We start from the raw sequence: 20,192 nt of genomic DNA on the forward strand, positions 1-20,192 counted from the left end.
GGTGTCAATGTCTCTTGCTCTTGACTGCTAGTATACTTGTTCAAGTCATCCAGCTTGTGTGGAAAAAGGAAAGGCTGCAGAGACCACACGGGTTCATTGGGAATCTAGCTTGGGGGAAGAATATTAGAAAGCTTTGTAGGCCATGCTCAGGAATGGAAATTTTATTTATCAGGCATTGGGGAGTCACTAAAAGTTCTGGAGCAGCGACATGTTATGAATGTGGATTACCTGCCTATGTATATGTTAGCAGATGGGTTTTGGTATAACGGAAAATAAGAAGGCCCATTAGAATTTGTTACATGGTTGATGAAGAAATCGCGAGGTTTGAGGTTGGAATAGTGATAGCAGGAAAAGAGATAAGTGAATCAGATGCATGAAGCCAGGGGAGAAGTTGGAGGGCTGGACTGTCTGGGGTGTCACAAAGTAGTAAAAGTGACCTAGAGCCTGAGGAGAGGGTTGGGAATGTTTCATAATGGCTCTTGCCATGTTGAGAAGGGTCTAGAAGGCTCACTGGCCTGAGCACTCTTGTGTGAACTATTTGTCAATGTCTATAATGCCCACTTTGCTAGGCTTAGTAGACAAAATGAAAGTACAATTTTCTATGACACTCACATGTGATGATTCCTTAGCAAGTGAAACAAGTAAAAAACTCAAAACATTATAACAGTGTTTTATACCTCAACAGATTGCATATAAAAGGAACATATCTTAACATAATAAAAACCATATATGATAAACCCACAGCTAGTTCCATGGTGGAAAATGGAAAACCTTTCTCTAAGATCAGGAACAAGGCAAGGGTACCCAGCTCACCAGTCTTATTCAGTATAGTAATAGGAGTCCTAGCCAGAGCTATTAGACAAGACAAAGAAATAAACGGCATCCAAATTGGGAAGGAAGAAAAAAACATTGACCTTATTTGCAGATGACATGATTTTATATGTAGAAAATCCCAAAGCCTCAACCAAATAAATTATTAGAACTAATAATTCAAGAAGTTCAGTGAATTTACAGGGTATAAAGTCAACATACAAATATGGTTGCATTTCCATACTCTAACAGTGAGACATCTGAAAAGGGGATAAAGAGAAACATCCCATCCACAAGCTTCGAAAACAACAAAATACCTAGGAACAAATTTAACCAGGGAAGGGAAATATCTGTACAATTAAAACTACAATGTTTTGTTGGAAAAAAAAAAAAAAAGCAAAAGAAAAGAAGACGCAACCAAACAGAAAGACATACTAATTTCATGGATCAAAAGAATGAATGCTGTTAACATGTCCATACTCCTCAAAGCCATCTATAGATGTAAGGCAATCTGTGTCAAAATTCAACGGCATTTTTCACAGACCTAGAAAAGGCATTCTTAAAACTCGTATGGAACCACAAATGATTCCAAATAGCAAAAATTATCATGAGGATGATCAAAGCCAGAGGCATCACCTTGCCTGACTTCAAACTATACTACAAAGCAGTAATAACGAAAACAATATGATATGTCAAGTATATTTCAATTAAACAATAAAACCCCACAAAAAATCCACAAGGTTATATAGCATTTACTTGTATAATAGATTAGGGTATCCTTCTCTCTCTAATGCATAATTTTGCCCTGATTGTACAGCACAGATGCTGTGGTTGTTTGTGGGACCATGGTTTTGAGGATCTGCTTGGTATGCTCCACTGAAGGCTAAGGAAATATGAGCATTTTACATGGTTTAGTTTGCCTCTCCCTCAAAAGGGTCACTCAAGAGATGTTGGCTGTGGATTCCTGATATATGGTTTTGACAAAATAAAGTGGCATCAAGCTCAACAATACCTACTGCATTCTAGAAATCATAGTGACTGGCCAGACACCCAGTCCAAGTTCTGCTCTTTTCTTTCTTGCATGTTGCATCTGGCTAGCAGCCCCTCCTCCTCCTTTCATTCAGACGAGATGGTTATAAAAGCCAGAAAATAGAAATGGCCAGCCATCCAGTCATAGTGTCCTAGCTTTTTTTGAGACGTCAATGCAAGAGAGTTTGCCGAGACAGCTCATACAGTAGGGAGCAAAAAGCATGATTGTGAGTCTTCTTATTACCAAGGAGAGAATGACAATGGAGGTCGTGGTAAGGAGAAGAGCCAAGCCACCGGAAGCCAACTCTTATTACACCTGCAAATCTGGGCGTTTGGGTTTCCCCTCCTCCTTCCCCCTGGGTCAGCCTTGCAGCCACCCACAGTTTCGAGAAGTTGTCGGCCAGTTCCTCGCTTGCACCCTGTACACATAGATACAGCTGGTACTCGAACGGGTTTTGACAACACTAGAATAAGATGCACCTAGAAATCCACCTTTCATTGGCATTTTCTTATCAGGATTTTCCCTCACCTTCCGGAATCAGGTTGCAAATTTGAGGACTGAAGTGGTCCCCAGGCAAAGGGGGGGCTACTTCGCGAAGCCATCATCAAAGTGACCCATAGACTCCACGGGACACTTTCTTGAGATACTGAGGACTTTGAACTGGATTCTGCCTCTGTCAAACTGGCAGTGCTTGCAACAATGCAGGGATCGTTTCCCACAATAAACAAAGCAATTAATGTGCCTTTAATTTGCACCTAACCAAACAGAAAAGGGTGCGTTTATTCCATGTGACATGTAGACGAATTTTTCTTTAAAAACAAAGTTTCATGCTGTGACTACAATTAGTGTAATTGTCAGCTCTTCTCTAAAAACAAATATGTATTAAGAGAAACGCTAGCATTGTGCCCTCCTCTGGTGTGAAAATGAGACAATCAAAATCTATTGTAATTACCTCAGTGATATTATAATTAGCAACGATTAAGTTATTCCATGCTGCTTTTTTCCTCTTGGCTACAATTAAAAAAGTATATATCTTTCTGCTGCACATTACTGCTGATCATTTTACCTCAATACATGTCTGGTAAGTGGATAAATTAGAAGTAATTTTAAAGCACAACTCCGTTAAAACATATATCTTTCTATTTAACTGCCTTAACCCTATAGCTGCATTTCTGTTCCTTGCTGATTGCTGCAAAAAAAAGTGTATGCCCCCAGTTTCTTTACCCCTGCACTTTACCCCCCTCAGAAATCAAACATCTTTTTAAATGGACAGTTCTAGATAATGGATTTTTTTTCTTTGTTAGTTTGTTTAATTACAGATATCCAAATGATATGATTAATCATTCAGTTCTTGCCAGGCCTGCCCACCTACCTCCAAATCCCTGTGCTGGGCAATAACCAGTTTTTCAAATAAATTGCTGAAAAGCCAGACAGCTGTACCATCACTGCAAGAAAAGGCCCTGGGTAGACAGGTTAGGAGAAAGAGTGAATAAGGCCATAATTATAAAGATGTCTTTTATTTATCATGCATATCATTTTTAAATTCTCACAGATGCTTTCATGCCTTCTCTTTCTACTTAATGTTGATGGGAAAAAATAAATTCATAAAAAATGCAGATCTGGAGCACCTGGGGGCTCAGTCAGTCAAGCATTGACTTAGGTTCAGGTCATGAGCTCATGGTTCGTTGGTTCGAGCCCTGTGTCAGGCTCTGCGCTGACAGTATGGAGCCAGCTTGGGATTCTCCCTCTCTCTCCCTCCCTTTCTGCCCTTCCCCCAATGTCTCTTTCAAAATAAATGAATAAGCTTAAAAAAAAAAAAGAAAATGCAGATTCGACTACAGTTTGAAGCTTGATTCTCTTTGTAAGGCAAGAAGTAGTTAATGGTGTGGCCTTCTTTATTGTAAACGTTGGGAGCCAAATAAACTCTAGTGTCCAAGTATCTTCTTACAAGAGTTGCTGGTTTTCCCTATGATCTTTGATTCGGAGACAAATGCGCAAGTTTCATTCTCTTTGTACCTGTATAATAACCTTGCTCCAGAAAGGACAAACTCTACCCTTCCAGGGAAATGAGAGAAACATGATTTTTCCCTGTTATACATTGCTACCGCTAAGCAGTTCCTAGTATACATTGATTATTTTTCCCCCCGAACACATATGTATGATTTTTATAGCAGCAGCATCTACAATAAGCCTTTTGGATGTCTGGGAGGGCTGACGATGGAAATCTAAGGCCGCAACCTCCTACCAGATCACACGGACCCACCAGGAGATTTACGGCATGGGTTGCCATTTTTGGTAAGCATTTGCCACTCCCTGAGGTTGAAAGCAGAAAAGAAAAATCACTGAAAGAGAGATTTGGTGTGGAAACACTTTCTCTGTTTCACANTCTCTCTCCCTCCCTTTCTGCCCTTCCCCCAATTTCTCTTTCAAAATAAATGAATAAGCTTAAAAAAAAAAAAAGAAAATGCAGATTCGACTACAGTTTGAAGCTTGATTCTCTTTGTAAGGCAAGAAGTAGTTAATGGTGTGGCCTTCTTTATTGTAAACGTTGGGAGCCAAATAAACTCTAGTGTCCAAGTATCTTCTTACAAGAGTTGCTGGTTTTCCCTATGATCTTTGATTCGGAGACAAATGCGCAAGTTTCATTCTCTTTGTACCTGTATAATAACCTTGCTCCAGAAAGGACAAACTCTACCCTTCCAGGGAAATGAGAGAAACATGATTTTTCCCTGTTATACATTGCTACCGCTAAGCAGTTCCTAGTATACATTGATTATTTTTCCCCCCGAACACATATGTATGATTTTTATAGCAGCAGCATCTACAATAAGCCTTTTGGATGTCTGGGAGGGCTGACGATGGAAATCTAAGGCCGCAACCTCCTACCAGATCACACGGACCCACCAGGAGATTTACGGCATGGGTTGCCATTTTTGGTAAGCATTTGCCACTCCCTGAGGTTGAAAGCAGAAAAGAAAAATCACTGAAAGAGAGATTTGGTGTGGAAACACTTTCTCTGTTTCACAGGGAAGATAACTGGAGGAGAAATACACACTGACTTGGTAAAGGACAGAAGCACGTAGACCTTTCCAGAATGCTCTTCTCAGGCAACATGAGATTTGCAGAAGGATAAGACATGGGAGGAGGGCAGTGGAAAGTGAGGGAGGCTCACAGGACTTCAGAGGGAACCTGCCCACATATGAAACCCCCCTGAGACGTCACTGATTTGCATAAGATGCCATTTTGGAAAAGGAGGCCAATTTTTAAGAATTGAGGACCCAGTGGGACATAAAAGAATGTGTGCAGATGCTCTAAATCATGCAAAAAAAAAAAAAAAAGTATGCGTTTGCTTTATAGGAGTTCCAGTGCTTGAATCCTTTCTATAGGGCCAACTTCATAGGTGTGTGTCCTTTGCAATCCCTTGGAAGGGGACCATGGTTTCTCAGTGTTCTGCAGTACCCTTCTGGAAATTATTTTTTCAATAAAAAATTAACATTCATTCATTTTTGAGACACAGAACCCATGTAAAGGAGGAACAGAGAGAGAGGGGGCCACAGAATCCAAAGCAGGCTCCAGGCTCTGAGCTGTGAACACAGAGCCCGATGCAGGGCTCAAATCCTCAAACCGAGATCATGACTTGTGCCCAAGTCCATACTTGATCGACTGAGCCACGCCAGGTGCCCCTTGAAATTCTTACTTATTTTTTTAACAAGGGGTCCTACATTTCCATTTTACCCTAGGTGTTGCAAACTCCCAAGCTCATGGTGCCTTCCTATTTCTGTGCTCTTCATGTAGCAGCAAACAAGCTTTGGTAGCCACTAGCCAACACCACCTTTCATCCAGAGTGGTATGAGTGACATTGGTCAGAACTAGTGTGTCATATCAACCACCCCAGCTGATGTGGGCATTCTAGATTTCCATATTTCAGACATTTTTAAAAATGTTTAATGTTTTATTTATTTCTGAGACAGAGAGAGAGAGAGACATCGTGAGCAGGGGAGGGTCGGAGAAAGAGGGAGACACAGAATCGGAAGCAGGCTCCAGGCTCTGGGCTAGCTGTCAGCACAGAGCCCTACGCACGGCTAGAACCCACAAACCATGAGATCATGACCTGAGCTGAAGTCGGACGCTTAACGGACTGAGCCACCCAGGTGCCCCTCCATATTTCAGACATTTCTGAAGGATATATTTGCAGGGATTTGGGAGGGTGGTATGTGTAAATGAATCATTTTACTTATTCCAAATACTGTTTCTCACTATTCTGTCAGATGTTCGACTTGTGCGCACAAGCTGATTAAACAAAAATTAAAACAGCCCCATGGAGTGTTACAGTCACACATGCACACACACACACACACACACACACACACAGAGGAACAAACACACCGGCTGTGAACAGAGTTTTTTCAGCCCAGACACTGTACAATCTCTCCCAGGATGCTAATGACTAGCTTAACTCCTATAGTGATATGAAGCATCACTCCCATTAATATCCATCGTCACTTGTTGATGGCATGTGGGAATTGGAAAGCCCCATGCTCCAGGACACCCATCAGTGCCTCTGTTTATGAAGTGACGCCCTCAGGAGCAAGCTGCTGGGTCGCTTGACTGGCTCTGAATACCTTGTCACCCCTGCACAGCTCCCTTAGTGTGAGTTTTGTTTAATACTTCTTATTTATTACCAAGTTGACAGCTATTTTAGTTCATTGGATATTGCTTTGCGGGAAGAAAGGAGATCAGAGCATTGGAGAGAAGACAGTTCTGCCTTCTAGTGTTTTTGCAGTAACGTGAGAGGAGAGAAAAGGCAGTGGGTCTGCCAGGGCTGGGCACACAAAATTAACCCAACTTATATGACAGAATTTAGTTTATCCAGAGCCACACATTAAGTTTGATGGAATGAGCAGATCAGGCATCACGTCTATGAAACATCCAGGAAATATTCTTTCTCCTTCCAGAATTAGCCGGTACCTTCTTTTCACTTCAGAAATTCCCAGTGAATAGCTATGTTCCCAGGCTCCATATCCATTCACCTCTCTCTGCAAAAATATACTCGTCTTCCGTTTTCTGTGCTTTGGTAAGAGCTGAGAACACTAGGCATCACTTAAGTACTATCCTGAACTGGAATCTCTCACGTGGGGACCCAGGAGTTGACTGAAATTGTAGTTATTTTGTCATTCTAAAGTAAATGCTACATGACTAAAATCTTCTATCCTCCATGACAAATGTTTTCTTTGCTTTAAAGTTGCTATGGTGTGAATGTTTGTGTTGCCTCAGTATTCTTACTTTGAAACCTAACCTCCAAGGTTATTCTTAGGAATTGAGCTTTTGAGGATAAAGCCCTCATGGATGGGATTAGTGGTCTCATAAAAGAGACCCCAGAGAGCTTCCTTTCCCCTTCCGCCATGGAGGACAGGGCAAGAATATGGTCATCTGTGAGGAAGCAGATCTCACCAGACATGAAATCTGCCGGTGTCACAACCTTGAACTTCTCAGCCTCCAGAAATGGGAGATGGAAATGTTTTTATTTATAAACCAAACAATATTCTGTATTTTTTCATTATAACGGCCTAAGATTACATACAATATGATCAAGACAACCTGGGTGTCATTCCTCTGTACATGATATAGACTGTCTGAATTCATTCAACCTTTTTTTTTGCTTTGAATATTATTTGAAAATGCTTTTTGGAATGATGTGTTAATGAACGAATGAATGAATTTGAACACACCATTCTAGATGTTTTTGAATGAGTAATGAAGGTGTAGGATAATATTCAAGCATAGTAAGACTATTACAGTATGAGTGTTGGATAGTCTAAGTTTTTAAATAGAATAATGTGTGTTGAACATGTGTAAAGCTTTCCGGCCAGAATGCCTGGGTTATAATCCTGCCTTTACTTTTATTGCCACGTATGTCTTAGGTTTCCTCAATGATAAAGATAATAATGATACTCATTTCATTGGGACCATTTGGAAACAAATTAGTTAATATGCATAAACAGTTGAATATTCCCTGTCATATAGAAGTGATTCAATAAATATTAGCCATTAATATTGTCCTGAGTTGTGATTTTTTCCTTAGTTTTGTGCTGTATTGCTATCCAAACAGCACTGTTTTGTCCTGATAAATTCAGCCTACTAATTAGCTCATTACTACTTTTTGGAATACTGATGGTCACACAATCCATCAGTGATCTGCCCCTGGCTTTTGTTAACTCTAAATTTGATTAGCGTTAAATGTAATTTTTCCCTTCCCCTTAAATTCTCATGTTTTGGCTTTTACTCACCCTATTACATTATTAATAACTTAGTAATCATTAGATATTGCTTGTTGCTCTTGTCGCCATTTCTCATGTATCCACCTATATGCCTCCAGACTGCAAAGAAATTGCGAGATGGTTCGTTGCCTCAACTTCCCCCCTGAAGCATGCTGCATGTGGACAAGTTTTCACTAAATCTGTGTTGAACTACTGAGCATAAATTCACTTTCATTTGTCCGAGTTGTTCATTCATCCTTGAACTTATTTATTCTAAGATATACGCCCCCATGAGAAACGTTCGATGTTTTGCCCATTTGCTTGGTTACATTACTATAGTCTGGAAGAAAGACTTAAGCATGAGGAAGCATATTATTAAAATTTTTACCATCCTATGCTTTTAGCAGATAGAGGACAGGTCTTACCAATTAAAGTATCCCAGCTCAATTTTAATAGGTATTGAATAAATATTTGCCAAATAACACATAAGCATTAATACCAATTAGTGTTTATTTCCCAAAAATGGGATACAAAAGTAAAGATATATTTACATGACTTTGTAAATATTTCAACATGCATGCTCTCAACATGCAACACTAACCTTGTGACAAAAGACAAGTTCTTGTTTATGTGACCTGGAAGAATCTCTCTCATGTTGCATTCTACCTTCAGTCTATTTGAACTTGAACTTCACCATTTGAACTTCACCATTCCACCCAGTTGTTCTTCCCAAACTCACCAATGAACACAGAGCTCTTCATTTCATACTCCGCTCACTTGCTGACATCTCCTGGTCTCTGGCATTTTGGTAAATGTCACCAACATCTACATCATCGCTCAAGTCCAAATTCCAGAAGTCATACATTTTTCTTCTCTGGCTCTCATCTTCAATCCATCAGAAAGCCCTTTTTTTAAAATTTTTTTTAAATTTTTTTTTAAAGCTCAAATTCCAAAACCTATTCCTAATGTATCTACTTCTCCCCATTTCCATCACATCCCTGTCCAACTGCAATCACCATTCATTGAGTCGCCAGCAGTAGCCTTTCAGTCTATCTCTGTTTTCACTCTCATCTGCCGTATGACCCAAATGAAAGCAAGTCCACTTACAGTCATTACCCTTAACAGTCTTTGGCAAAGACTTGTCTGTTGCAGAACCAAGTCCAACGTCCACAGCCTGGCCTTCCTGGACTTCCGTTGACCTTATTGATCTCTATCTTTTCTGTTCCCCAGGACCCCCACGGCACCCATTACTCCTGCGACAGAGATGATGCCAAAGGGTTTCTCTGCTCCAGATTCCTCTCACTGCCCTCTTCATGCCTCTTTACACCCACAGGGGATGCCAAGCTGTCCTTCACGTTACTGCTTCCTTCATGTCACATGCACCTCCTTTATGATGTGTTCCTTGTCCCTTCCCGACAGGTTATCAATTCTTCCTTTGAACTGCTTCCACCCTCTGCACGTGTCCCTTTTATGGTGCCCATCACACTCCATGATGGTTACTTCTTTCCTGTTCTTAGCCCACTTGAAATTGTTGGGAGAAAAGTACTGTGTCTCATCCATCTGAATAGGCAGCGATATATGTCCTGTGCCTTCCGCAGAGTAAGTGTTCAATAGTGTTTGCTCCTTTCCCTTTCCTCCCTGGTGAGGCAGTGCATAGCTTATTGGTGGTCATAGTAGCAAATAAAATGCATATTTGCAAGGAAAATTATCATCACTTAGCTTTTCAGTCGTAGTAGCTCTTTGTTGTGTGTTACAACGTTAAAATATATGGTATAATTTTCCAGAAGTAAACACCATCATTAGATATTCATCCCAATATTCACTTAAAACTGCAATTCTCAGGGCGCCTGCATGGCTCAGTTAGTTGAGGGTCTGACTCTTGATTTTGGTTCATGTCATGATCCTAGAGTCATGGGATTAAGCCCTGCATGGGGCTCAATGCTGAGCATGTAGCATGGTTAAGATCTCTTTCTCTCTCCCTCTGCCCCTTTCCCCCACTCGTGTTTTCTCACACTCAGATTAAAACACAACAACAGCAACAAAATCTACAGTTGTCCCAGGTCACCACATTTTAGACGCTGTCTTGCTATCATCACAATCTGCCCCCAAGCGCTACCATTCCACCCTAATCTTCAGCTACCTACATACCAGTTATCCTGAGTGACTCACTGTCACTTTTCTAACATTTGTCGTTTCTCATTTTTATTTTTAATTGAAGTATAGCTGATGTACGATGTTATATTTCAGGTATACAACACAGTGATGTGACACTTCTGTATATTACACAGTGCTTATGGTGACATATGTAGTTGCTACCATCTGTCACCATGAACATTACTACTATACTGACTACATTCCCTATGCTGTGCTTTTCATCACCCCAACTCTTTATTTTATAACTGGAAGTTTGTACTTCTTAATCTTTGTCCCCTCTGTTCCCTCTTTCTATATTGACTATATTCTCTACGCTATACTTTTCATCCCTGTGACTTATCTATTTTACAACTGGAAGTTTGTTCATGCTATTCCTCTTTCTGAAATGTCCTGTTTCCCTTTCTCTGATTGTTTGAACTTTCCTCCCTTTTTAAAGTCCATCGTAGTTATGATTCCCCCTGGAGACACCTCCTCCCAGGTGTTACCGGGCAAACTTAACCATGCCGACCCCTGCTCGTCCCTCTGGTTTCCATCCACCTTTCCTGTAAGCTTGGTCCTGTCTGACATGGCTGTGCTTGGCTACTGAAGGATGGGTTCCATCGCTCCACAGATGTCAGTGGCATGGCTTCTATCTTCCAATAGATCTTAACTTTCACCCTAAAGTTTTTCATGAACGATTTCTCTCTCTCACTCCAGTCAGTCTTCATGGTCCTGGAAACCTTTCCTTAGCATATGGGCAGTGACTCTGAACAAATTTGTTACAAATTAAGAAAGGAAGGAACGAAAAGTGACCAAGTGAAGGAAAGAAAGAAAGAAAGAAAGAAAGGGAGGAAGAAAGGAAGAAAGAAAAAGAAAGAACTAAAGAAGAAAAAAAGAAGTCAAAACCTAAAGACAGATAACAGCTGTGTCACCTCTAAATCTTACATGTTTGGGGACCAAGTACATTTTACCCTCATGGCTCTTTATATTTTAGTACTCAAAATCCTCAGGCTGAGTGACCTTGAACTTAAGGTAAGCAGGTTTTCCCGTATGGGACTAAGTGGAAGAGTTGCCTATACCTTGCAGTAATAAGGTGTTTGGTTGCAATTCTTAGGACTATACACTGGCATTTTTATTATTATTTAAATTGAATCCTATAATCTGAGTGAAATACTCCCTTTCCAACACTCATATGAATGTATAAGATAGACATTAGTTTGGCTGGTACTCTTTTCACTCAAAGGAATAAGAAAGAACAAAGAGAGGGATAAGTAAAAGTGAGAAAATTATTCCAATGTGTCATTGCTACCTAGATTTGGAACAAATTATTCCAGTGTCTGTGAGAACAAGAAGTACAGTTGGAAGGAATATTCAGTCCAAAAAAAAAAAAAAAAAGGTCTCTTATGATTAAGATTAAAAAAAACCCAACAACTTTATTAAGTGGCCCAAGCTTTCCTGCTTCTTGTTCATAGGAAAGAATAATCCCATTAAACGTAATGACTGGAGATTGATGGCTCCAAGGTCTGCTAATTAAGTTTGTTCTGGGTGTAATGAGGCTTCTGCTTTCTCTACCTCCTTATAAATTGATGACATGGGTTGAGGAGGGAGCCCCTATGAATAGAATTCTGACACTTAAAACTTGAAAAAATTAATCTTAAATATCTTCAGATATAGGGATCCATGCAACTAAACACGGAGTTAAATGGCCTTCATGCTTTATGAAACAGTTTCTAAATCCCAATGAGGCTAGAGACTTTAATCTCCTTTAATTTTTCTCTGTGTGGTAAGTTTTACGGTCTCCACAAATAAAGATAATTGGTTTCATCTACTTATCCAAAGTTATGCCAACAGGCATTTGTTAAACCGGGCTTTGAATCCATTTTTAGAAGGTTCCAGCATCCATGATGCTTCAGTGTTAGAAAGAGCCAAAAGCTATTGGTAACCAAGTTCGATGGACATGGTAGGATATCACACTGGCTGTTGTGGGTTGATTGTGCCCCTAACCTCTCTGAATTCTTAACCCCTAGTACCTCCATTAGTGACCTTATCTGGAAATAGGGTCGTTGCTGATGTAATTAACTAAGATGAAGTCACACTGAAGTGGGGTGGGGCCCTAACCCAATATGACTTGTGTCCTTACACAAAGAGGACGTTTTGACATAGGCTAACACATGGAGAGAATGGCATGTCAAAATGGAGGCAGAGATTAGGGCAATGCTTTAAGAGGTCAGAAAAAACAAAGATGGCAGCAAACCATCAGCAGTTGGGGAAAGACTAGGAACAGATTCGCTCTCACAGCCCCCTAGAAGCATCCACCTTTTCAACACCTTGACCTCAGATGTCTAGCCTCCAGAACTGTGAAACAGTAAGTCTTCATTACTTAAGTCACTTAGTCTATGCTACTCTGTTATAGCAGCCCCAGAAAATTAATATAGCATCTAATAGGGCTTCGTGGCAAAAACAAAGCAGTACCAGAAGCGAGCCAGACTGATATCGCAAGTATATGTCATACACTGTCTCAGAAGAAGATTCTGGGAATTATATACTTATTTTAACTTTTTTTTTTTTAATTGAGAGACAGAGAGAGACAGAGCATGAGCATGGGAGGCTTAGAGAGAGGGGGAAACACAGAATCCAAAGCAGGCTCCAGGCTCTGAGCTGTCAGCACAGAGCCTGACACAGGGGCTCAAACTAACCAACCATAAGGTCATGACCTGAGCGGAAGTCCAACACTTAACCAACTGAGCCATCCAGGCGCCCCATATATACTTATTTTATATATGAATATAGAAAAAGACATAATTTACTTGTTGAAGAAAAAAGAATGATGTCTATTATAAAAAATATTTTTCTTGAAAAGTCATCTTAGGACTCTATCCTGTTAGAATATAGAAGAGCTTTGTCTCAAACACATTCTGAATAGAAAATATAGTTCCCAATTAGAAAGCCTCTCCTTTCATATTGTTGTGGAGAATTTTCACAGCCCTGACCCTACAGATTTCTCAAAATAGGCTAGACTGTGAGAAAGAGACTAGGGAATTTGAGTTTCTTTCTTTTTTTTTTTTTTGCTAATAAGACTCATAAGTAATAACCATAGTTCTCAGTTCAAGAGTTGTTAGCCAAATCCGCCTACAGCAGAAATCAATGCGAATGGAGGGTGAAGGGAGGGGGGAGAGGGAAATTCACAAAGAAAGGAGAGGGAAAACACATAGTCCCATTTTCTGTCTCTGACTCTCAGTCTTTTTTTCCCTTCTTTTATCCCAGGACCATATTGCATTTCTTCTAATCATGTTTTATGTTGCAAATTGTTTTTTGATCCTTAAAGAAATTCAACTGAAGGAAAATATTCTTTCTACTTTCAAGCCTTGAAACACACATACTACCATTGCTGGTTAAAAAAACAAACAAACAAAACAGTGTAAATAAGAATATCTTATAACAACTGTATGTTTGCAAGTATTGGTATCATTCACATTGTATTTGTGCCTCCCTGTATAACACCTCACACAATGCATTGCAGATTTATTTATTATCTCTGTCACCATTTAGACCGTCAGCTCCAAGACCATACGTTTTTCTGTTTCTAAACACATTTTTTCTCTTTTTTTTAAACATCTGGAAGTGTAGTCCCTGAATTTTCAGCCTCCTCATTAACTGTGAACTTGTCAATACAGAATCTTGGGCTCTGTCTCAAGACTCCTGGATTAGAGTCCGCATTTCACAAGATTCTAGAAGATTCCTCCTGCAAGGAGCATACTTTGAGAAGTACTGCTCTAACTTCATACCTAGATGCTGCCATACGAGAAGTGTGCATTAAGCATTTATTGCACAACTTAATATATACATTAATGGACTTGAGGTGTAGAGCCTGTTGGCTTAGGCTCGCTGTAAAAGCTTTCTCCTACCCTTCTCTGTGTTTTAGAAAGCTCTGGGAGAGTCTTGGTGCCATCTTAAGTGCCAGAGAAATGAAAAGAACCTGGGAGAACTTGGAGATCTTTGAAAATGGAGCTGTGGGTGCCTGGCAGCCTCAGTCGGTTGAGCGTCCATCCCTTGGTTTCGACTCAGGTCATGATCTCACAGTTCATGAGTTCCAGCCCCACATGGGGTTTCATGCTGATAGTGTGGAGCCTACTTGGGATTCTCTCTCTCTCTCTCTCTCTCTCCACCCCCCTTCCCACTCTGCTCATACACACACTCTCTCTCAGTCTCTCTCTCTCAACATAAATAAATAAACTTTAGAGAGATTGGACCTGTGTCTTCAGGGTTGTATGAACCCTCCCCACCCCCCACTGCCACCACGTGCAGGTCTGACATTCAAGGCTGCTGATCTGGACACAACAGGGCCCCTGCTTTTATGGCCTGTTCTAATTTTTCTTTTCCTCCCACAGGCCCCGGCTGTGGAGACTGGCCACAGGAATTATCACTCATGACCCAGATGATCTGGAGCTAATCCCTACTCCCCTAGCCCCTAGTGCAGGAAGTCAGGTAGTGCTTCTCTTTAAAATCCTTTACTGGGTGACAGCTACCTCCGGGGATGGGTCCTGAGAGCTTTCCCCAGTCTGGACTCTTCGGTTTTTGAGTTCTCACTCTTCTCTGTGGCTCCGCCCACCACCTCTGCTCTGTCAGCTTCATGCTGCTTCCAGAAGCTCCAGCCCACCATGTTGTTCCAGGCCTCTCCACCTGCTAAGAGGACTGCTCTGATATCACTTCCTTGGGCAGGATTGACTGCACTGCTCTTTAATGCTCAATGTAACACACAGTACATCTTTAGCCATTATTTAAGGATACAGCAACACTCTTACCTGCCCTTCTTCCCTATTGAACTCCTTGAGGGCAGCTATTACATCATCTGTATGTCTCGGTCATCTGGGAGCCATTCAATCAGGATGTGTGGATGAACAAATACATGCTTTTCTCACTGTCTTTGGGGAGTCAGTGTCATCTGCTACTTGTGTCACTGCGGCTACTGCCATAGCCACCACATTTACGACTCTGGTGATAAAAACAGATGAGCAGCCCCTTAATGGCAGAGATTATATAAAGTTCACATGTTTACCCTTGTACCCAGCAAAAAATCTAGGGCAGAGGAGGTGATCAGTAGAGGTTCACTGAATTTACATTGTAAAAAAATGTTAAAAAGTAAAAAAAAAATAATAAGAAGAAGAAGTCCATTGAATACATGGGTGAGGTGTAGACTTCTGTATGCATAATCCATACTATGGCCCAATGAAGGAAATCTCATTACTATCATTTCTTTTTTACTCTGCTAGCTGTTTGTTTGGTTTTTACAAAATTTACTATTTAGTAAAGTACCTTAAGCCCAGGCTACTTAACTCTGAACAGCACACACTTCTTATCATATCAGATTATTGTATGTATGTTCTTTTATCCCCCTGGCCACCGATCACCTTAAATGTAAACATGGACACTCATGATGTATGTTTCATAATATGTTTTCTATTAAATCAATCTTTTCTCTGACTTAAATTACTATGTACAATCAGGAGAGGACACAAAGCAACAAAAAGCTTTGGAAACTCAGTTCCTTCATTCATAAGCCAACACAGTACGTTATTTCTTCAAATGCATGATTGTATCTGTATTAAGAAAGTAAAGAAAACGTAACCAGGAAGGGAAATCCTATTCACTGCAAGTCCAATAAAAGATCGCTTGGCAGAAGTGATGATGCTGGGCTGTTACACTTTAATTTGGAATGAAATATGGGGCAGTCAAATGAGATTTTTTTTCCCTACCAATTAGAAAAAAGATTAACCTTGTGTTGATGGAGAACAGATTTGTTCTGTTTCCCTTTTGTTACACATGCTGGGAACTCCAATGGAGATGAAATTGCACTGCCTTGAAATTCTGTCATGGGAAGAATTTACCCACACCCCATATTTTAACTTGCAAAAAAAAAAAAAATAGCTAGCATTTGACCAGGGCTCTGATCTCTTCTAGGATCGTGATCATTTCGGTATGACTGGCAATGTGATGACTGAGGATGGCAAATTTTTAGTTCTGATTCTTGGGAGAAGATTATATTGAAATGGAAGAAAAAGAGTTAAACTATTCGTGAGATGGCAGTTTCACTGATGGGGGAATTCAGGATACGGGAGATGATTAGGGTGATCACCAAGCTTAAAACCATTTTGAGAATCTACATTACTGTCTTCATTATTTAAAATTTTATCCACGCTAAAAAGAATACATGGACACTGAAGTGTTTCATTCCGTTATGATTTTTTGAACACTTTCAAACTATTATCAACAAGGTAAAGAGAATCAATTGAATCAATCAAGTGGATTACTCATTGTTTTTGGAGACTAGCAGAAAGAATGGACATGTTTTAAAGAGGGGGAAAAAAAAGACCTTCTTAAAAGTGTCTGCAAAATCAGTGATCTTATTTGCAATCAGGCTTTTATTGTATGTTTGAAATTTGTCAAAGCCCAGAGAAAAATATCAGCAATAAACATACAGTTGGACAAGTAGAGAGACTACGCTTTGCCTAATTACTGCCACGTATTATTATTCCGTTAATTCTCCATCCTTCATTAATTTAATCCTTCACATTTTTATATTGTTCTAGGAAATCTGCATCATTTACTCACTTATATTGAAGTTTTGTTTTACATGAAGTCAGGACAGAAAAAGCAGACTTTTCTATGTGAGCTGACCATGAACATCGATTTAAATCTGTGTTCTCCAAAGAGGGGAACAGATACATCATAAGTACCAAGAAGGCCTAATCGAGTGTGGGAAAAATGCACTGAAATGTGTGCTCTTTTTCATTCAATAAAATAAAAAAAATAAACGTTGCCACTCTTTTATATGTGACTGCGCATGAGGGTTCTTAGCTATTATCAATATATCAAATATTCACTCACCAGGTGAGAGGTAGGTCTCTAAGATGAAATCTGGCTTAGTATTCATTTTTAGTATACCGTGAGATACTGCAATTCATAGATTATTTTTTTATGTTTATTTATTTATTTTGAAAGAGAGAGAGGGTGCACATGTGCACACGTGAGTAGAGAAGAGGCAGAGGGAGAGGAAGAGAGAAAATCCCAAACAGGCTCCACACTGCCAGCGCAGAGCCCGAGGCGGGGCTCAAACCCAAAAACCTTGAGATCATGACCTGAGCCGAGTGATCAAGAGTCAGATGTTTCACTGATTGAGCCTCCCAGTTGCCCCAGAATGAGATGGTATTTTGAAAAAAAGAATGTTCAGAAAGGTTTTTCACGGTTATGTATTGTGTATCAAATGTTTATTCAATGATATGTGTTCATGTATAAATTTCTGCATGTGCACACCTCACGGATAGATGCAAAATCATGGAAACATCATTTTTCTAATTGTTTTAAAACATCATTCGAGTTACAGCCTCAATGGGTTTTAGCACCGTTTCTTGAGCATGTAGAAAGGTAATACATTTTGATTAGTTTGCACGATGAACTGATGGACAAAACAGAGCATACGTTTGTTGGATTCCAATAACAACTTTTGTGCAATCGGTGGATGATCTTGACAGAATGTGGCCAACTTCGGTGAGTTTCCTTTTAACTATGACAACTGCTGTAACTGAGTAATTGGAATAAACCGAACTTAGAAACAGACCTTCTTCAGATTTGTGCAGATTTTGAAAGAGAGAGACTATTTCTCTTTTAGGTATCCTATTAGTAATTTTAGCGAGTTTAAAAAGTTATTAAGACTGTTAATAAACAAAATAAATTCTTTGGCTAATGCTTTTTTGGCCTCGCCGTCTGTTGGTTCTATTGTTTATGTACCATGCACATAGTACTGTAATTTTGGAATTTATAAAAAAATTCTATGCATATGCTGTGTTATGCAAACTGGTAAGTTTGAGTGAGTTTGTAGGCCACTGGGAAGTCTCATGGGCATCGGTATTTGACCCTATGTCGGTCTTGTCTCTCCATATTTGATAGCACATGATTATGTTTTCACTGCAGTGTGGCACAGTATTGTAAAAGATGATTTATTGATGGCATTAACGAAAAGGTTATAGTAGGAGCATTTAGCCCTGGAAGTACACTCTGATTGTGTGTGTGTGTGTGTGTGTGTGTGTGTGTGTGTGTGTGTAGATTATGCTATTACTTTGCTTAGGAAATATTATAAAACTAATTCAAAATATTGTAAAACTAGACCAGTTCAGATTAATTAGGATGACAAGCCTATCTACTTTAATAATTACAATGGAGTTAAAAATTTATTTTAAAAGCAAGAGAGTGCTATTTTCTGATACGCACAGTGCCTTCTCTGGGAAGAGGGGCAACTTTCATGATTTTCAGTTAACATATACAAATAATTCCATTATTATATGCAAATACATGCCTCTCAAGTGTTTGAAATTTTCCCCTTAAATAAATATTCTTGCCTACTATTTTGTGTACACTGATAATTTGTCCAGCAAATTATTTTATGCAAAGACTTGTTTAAGCCCCACCTCAGTCTTATTTATTATAAATTCTAGATGAGCAAGGTATGAGTTACTTAGACTTTGTGGGACTTCAGTTCAATATTTGGAGGATTTAAATCTTGAATTTCTGTTTCCATGTCTCCCCATCTCCTTCACGAATGTGGCCTTTCTTGCCATAACCATCACTCTTACCATAATAAAAAGTGGGGATCGCCAGCTCTATTTTTCAACTAAACTGTCTCTTTTTTCACCTTAGCAGATCGGTAGCCATGAAGTCAGGAAGTGTAGATCTTAAAAGGTCTCTGAAGGCAATAGGTGTTGAATAAGCTGTTAAACAAGAGAATTGGGAGTCCTTTGTCATCATTCTGGGAGTAGCATTGATTGATGTGAGCAGGGCTCAATATTTGTTTTAGATAAACAAGATAAAGGCCAAGATTGAGAGAAACCGTTGAAGCTAAGGTTTAGAAAAGGTGGTTTAAGGCAAAAAAATGCCAACAAAATAATGAGGAACTTCATTATTTCTCTATTGCCTTTCCTCATGTCAGGTTCACATCAACCTGTGCGCTGAGCTACCTGCTTCACAGGGGTGGTCAAGTCCTGTATGGATGTGTGATGTTCATTTACCTTCTCCATGGGATAGAAGGAAGAAGGCATATTCCTACCCCTATAAGGTAATGGGATGCACAGGAAACCAAAAGCTATACATAGTTTTTTTTTTTTTTAAGTATTTTTCCCCCTGGGTATAAAGCTGACAGCTCCCCGAAAGGAAGTCAAGTTCATCCTTGTGAAATTCCATGGAAAGAGTTATTGGAATCACAAGTGGATCATTGCTAAGGTACATGAAGAAGTTGATGTTCTATACATCAGAGTTTTGGCATTATAAAAACCTTTATTTTTAGTTGGTATACTTTGACATATCCCAGTACAGTGTAGCCTCTTCTTGGAGAATAGATAAAAGGAAAGGAGATCACTCAAGTCTGAAAAATTGGCCCTCCGTGGGTAAGTTTGCAGCGAGCCCAGGACCAGGAAAATCATTCTTCACTTTCAGACCCTCATCTCAACTTTCCATTGTTGTTGGATGCAGGGAGTGACTGGTCCTTTACCTGGGGAAGCCAGCCAGGTGATGGGGTATAAAAAGTCCCAGGTCCAGTGAGGCCATCACTGCTGTTCAGATGCATTCTTCCTAAAATTGCTGGGAACCACTCCTCAGACCGGCATCTGCCGGACATTGGGTTCCCACCAGACAGCATGTATTTTCCTTGTTGCTTTGTTGTTATCTTATCATTAGCAGGAAAGACTTAAGCTTATTTATTTATTTTGAGAAAGAGAAAGAAAGAAGGAGTAGAGGAGGGGCAGAAAGAGAGGGAGAATGAGAATCAAAGCAGGTTCCATGCTGTCAGCGTGGAGCTCGATGCAGGGCTTGAACCCAAAAGCAGGGAGATCAACCTGAGCCAAAGCCAAGAGTTGGATGCTTAACCAACTGAGCCACCCAGGTGCCCTGGAAAGACCTTTTCAATACGCAAGTGT

This window comes from Crocuta crocuta, unplaced genomic scaffold (genome assembly GCF_008692635.1).
Source record: "Crocuta crocuta isolate KB4526 unplaced genomic scaffold, BGI_CrCroc_1.0 scaffold93, whole genome shotgun sequence".
NCBI classification, from domain to species: Eukaryota; Metazoa; Chordata; class Mammalia; order Carnivora; family Hyaenidae; genus Crocuta; species Crocuta crocuta.